The sequence below is a fragment of the Heptranchias perlo genome, unplaced genomic scaffold, assembly GCF_035084215.1.
Source record: "Heptranchias perlo isolate sHepPer1 unplaced genomic scaffold, sHepPer1.hap1 HAP1_SCAFFOLD_589, whole genome shotgun sequence".
NCBI classification, from domain to species: domain Eukaryota; kingdom Metazoa; phylum Chordata; class Chondrichthyes; order Hexanchiformes; family Hexanchidae; genus Heptranchias; species Heptranchias perlo.
Window position 1 is genome coordinate 107,501 of NW_027139611.1, and position 4,104 is coordinate 111,604.

Genomic DNA, 4,104 nt, shown 5'->3' on the forward strand with positions numbered 1-4,104 from the left:
TGGTTACAGTTAGTGTTCTCGGGCTTAATAGTCGCCCAAGGGGGTGTATAGCGGTCGATGGCCGTTGTGGAGTGCGTTTATTGTGGGTTGATTTTGACTTTGCCTGGCTGGTGGAATTTGTGGGAGGCAGGCAAGGGGATTGGTGTGGGTTGGTTGGCCGGAAGGGAGCTGCTTGCATTGGGGTGTTATCCTGACTTTGTTTCGCTGGTGAGAGTAGGCAGCGGCAGGCAGGCAAGCGGAATGTCGTGTGGGGTGCAGTGAGAGGTTGTAATGACGCTGCTTTGCAGCTGACCATGTGCCCTGATTTGTGACGCCCGTTTGGAGGCTGATATCTCAGGAAGGCCGAGGCCGATTTCCTCCGGGTATGGCTCGTTGCGTGCGGCAGGAGGAGGCGCAGCGTACGGTACCGAGCACTGGGAGGTGCGGTGCTGCCCGCCGGAGTGACAGCGAAAGGCTGCGCACCGCTTTCCGCCTGGTAACTCGGCGTCCGTGAGACCGACCGACTCCGCTTTATCGCCGGAGCTAGAGTGGGGCAAGGGGCACGGTTGAGTACCGGAAGGATGACGTTCGCACACGGGGAAGTCGAGTGCCGGGCCGCTGAAAGCGAGCAGGGTGCCACCGACTCTTCGGGCCCACTCGGAGGCTGATATCTCAGGAAGGCCGAGGCCGATTTCCTCCGGGTATGGCTCGTTGCGTGCGGCAGGAGGAGGCGCAGCGTACGGTACCGAGCACTGGGAGGTGCGATGCTGCCCGCCGGAGTGACAGCGAAAGGCTGCGCACCGCTTTCCGCCTGCTAACTCGGCGTCCGTGAGACCGACCGACTTCGCTTTACCGCCGGAGCTAGAGTGGGGCAAGGGGCACGGTTGGGTACCGGAACGATCACGTTCGCACACCGGGAAGTCGAGTGCCGGGTCTCGAAACGGAGCCGGGTCGGCCCAATTTAAAACGGAGAATAGAGTGCTGCCCTCTGCGGGTGAAAACCTGGAAGTACGTTGGTTAATGATTTCCAGTTCACCCCGCTTGGTCAGGCCCACTCGGAGGCGGATAACTCCGGAACGCCGAGGCCGATTTCCTCCGGGTATGGCTCGTTGCGTGCGGCAGGAGGCGGCGCAGCGTACGGTACCGAGCACTCGGAGATGCGGTGCTGCCCGCCGGAGTGACAGCGAAAGGCTGCGCACCGCTTTCCGCCTGGTAACTCGGCGTCCGTGAGACCGACCGACTCCGCTTTAGCACCGGAGCTAGAGTGGGGCAAGGGGCACCGAAGGGTACCGGAACGATCACGTTCGCATACCGGGAAGTCGAGTGACGGGCCGCTGAAAGCGAGCAGGGTGCCACCGCTCGGGGCCCCGGTTTGTCCGTCCCACCCGGAGGCCCATATCTCCGGAAGGCACAGGCCGATTTCCTCCGGGTATGGCTCGTTGTGTGCGGCCGGACCAGGCGCAGCGGACGGTACCGAGCACTGGGAGGTGCGATGCTGCCCGCCGGAGTGACAGCGAAAGGCTGCGCACCGCTTTCCGCCTGCTAACTCGGCGTCCGTGAGACCGACCGACTCCGCTTTACCGCCGGAGCTAGAGTGGGGCAAGGGGCACGGTTGAGTACCGGAAGGATGACGTTCGCACACCGGGAAGTCGACTAGCGGGCCGCCGAAAGCGAGCTCGGGGCCCCGGTTTGTCCGTCCCACCCGGAGGCCCATATCTCCGGAAGGCACAGGCCGATTTCCACCGGGTATGGCTCGTTGTGTGCGGCCGGACCAGGCGCAGCGGACGGTACCGAGCACTCGGAGGTCGGGCGCTGCCCGCCGGAGGTACAGCGAAAGGCTGCAAACCACTTTCCGCCGCCTCCCTCCGCGGGCGTGAGACCGACGGTCGTCGGGTTTAGTTCCGCGGCTAGAGCAGGACGAGGGGCAGCGAACGGTACCGGAACGAACCCGGTCGCACACCGGGAAGTCGAGTGCCGGGTCTCGAAACGGAGCCGGGTCGGCCCAGTTTAAAACGGAGAAGAGAGTGCTGCCCTCTGCGGGTGAAAACATGGAAGTACGTTGGTTAATGATTTCCAGTTCACCCCGCTTGGTCAGGCCCACTCGGAGGCGGATAACTCCGGAACGCCGAGGCCGATTTCCTCCGGGTATGGCTCGTTGCGTGCGGCAGGAGGAGGCGCAGCGTTCGGTACCGAGCACTCGGAGGTGCGGTGCTGCCCGCCGGAGTGACAGCGAAAGGCTGCGCACCCCTTTCCGCCTGCTAACTCGGCGTCCGTGAGACCGACCGACTCCGCTTTAGCACCGGAGCTAGAGTGGGGCAAGGGGCACCGAAGGGTACCGGAACGATGACGTTCGCACACCGGGAAGTCGAGTGCCGGGCCGCCGAAAGCGAGCAGGGTGCCACCGCTCGGGGCCCCGGTTTGTCCGTCCCACCCGGAGGCCCATATCTCCGGAAGGCACAGGCCGATTTCCTCCGGGTATGGCTCGTTGTGTGCGGCCGGACCAGGCGCAGCGGACGGTACCGAGCACTCGGAGGTCGGGCGCTGCCCGCCGGAGGTACAGCGAAAGGCTGCAAACCACTTTCCGCCGCCTCCCTCCGCGGGCGTGAGACCGACGGTCGTCTGGTTTGCTTCCGCGGCAAGAGCAGGACGAGGGGCACCGAGCGGTACCAGAACGAACCCGGTCGCACACCGGGATGTGGAGTGCCCGGCCCAAACCCGCTACCCCCCCCCCCCCCCCCAACACCCGAAAGCGAGCCCCGGTTTGTGGATTAAAAGTGAAGCGGCAAAGATTTGTAAAACAGCGTGAAATGATGAACCAGAAGCCCAAAGTAATGGTGGGAATAAAAGTTCCAAAATGTGAAATGGTGAACCAGAAGTTGTGTGAACTGTTTAACCCAAAGTGGCAAAAATGGATTAAAAGGGGTGAAATGATCGACCGCAAAGCAGGGCAAGCATTAAACAAAAGCAGCAGCATTTTTTAAAAAGGGACAAATGGTTTACCAGAATCCCAAAAGAATGCTCAGAGACTTAAGTCCCAAAGGGGAAATGGTTAACCAGTAGCTGGGTGAACTGCTTAACCCAAAGTGGGAAAAAGGATAAAAAAGGGGTGAACTGATCAACCAGAAGTCGACAACAATGTGCGGCGATTAAGTCTGAAAGAGGGAAAGGTTGACCGGAAAGCAGGGAAATGATTAAACAAAAGCAGAAAAATTCAGTAAAAAGGGGCAAGTGGTGAACCAGAAGTTGGGTGAACTGCTTAACCAAAAGTGGGAAAGAGGATTAAAAGGGGAGAAATGTTGAACCAGATGTCGAAAACAATGCGCGGCGATGAAGTCTGAAAGAGGAAAAGGTTGACCGCAAAGCAGGGAAAGGATTAAACAGAAGCAGCAATATCTTTTAAAAAGGGACAAATGGTGAACCAGAATCCCAAAAGAATGCTCAGAGACTTAAGTCCCAAAGGGGCAAATGGTTAACCAGAAGCTGGGTGAACTGTTTAACCAAAAGTGGGAAAAAGGATTAAAATGTTGTGAAATGATTAACCAGAAGGCGAAAGCAAAGTGCGGCGGCGAAGTCCTAAAGGGGAAAAGGTTGACCATAAAGCAGGGAAATGATTAAACAAAAGCGGAAAAATTCAGTAAGAAGGGGCAAATGGTTAACCAGAAGTTGGGTGAACTGCTTAACCAAAAGTGGGAAAAAGGATTAAAAGGGGAGAAATGTTTAACCAGATGTCGAAAACAATGCGCGGCGATGAAGTCTGAAAGAGGAATAGGTCGACCGCAAAGCAGGGAAATGATTAAACAAAAGCAGAAAAATTCAGTAAAAAGGGGCAAATGGTGAACCAGAAGCTGGGTGAACTGCTTAACCAAAAGTGGGAAAAAGGATTAAAAGGGGAGAAATGTTGAACCAGATGTCGAAAACAAGGTGCGGCGATGAAGTCTGAAAGAGGAATAGGTCGACCGCAAAGCAGGGAAAGGTTTAATCAAAAGCAGCAATATCTTTTAAAAAGGGACAAATGGTGAACCAGAATCACAAAAGAATGCTCAGAGACTTAAGTCCCAAAGGGGAAATGGTTAACCAGTAGCTGGGTGAACTGTCCAACCCAAAGTGGGAAAAAGGATTAAAAGG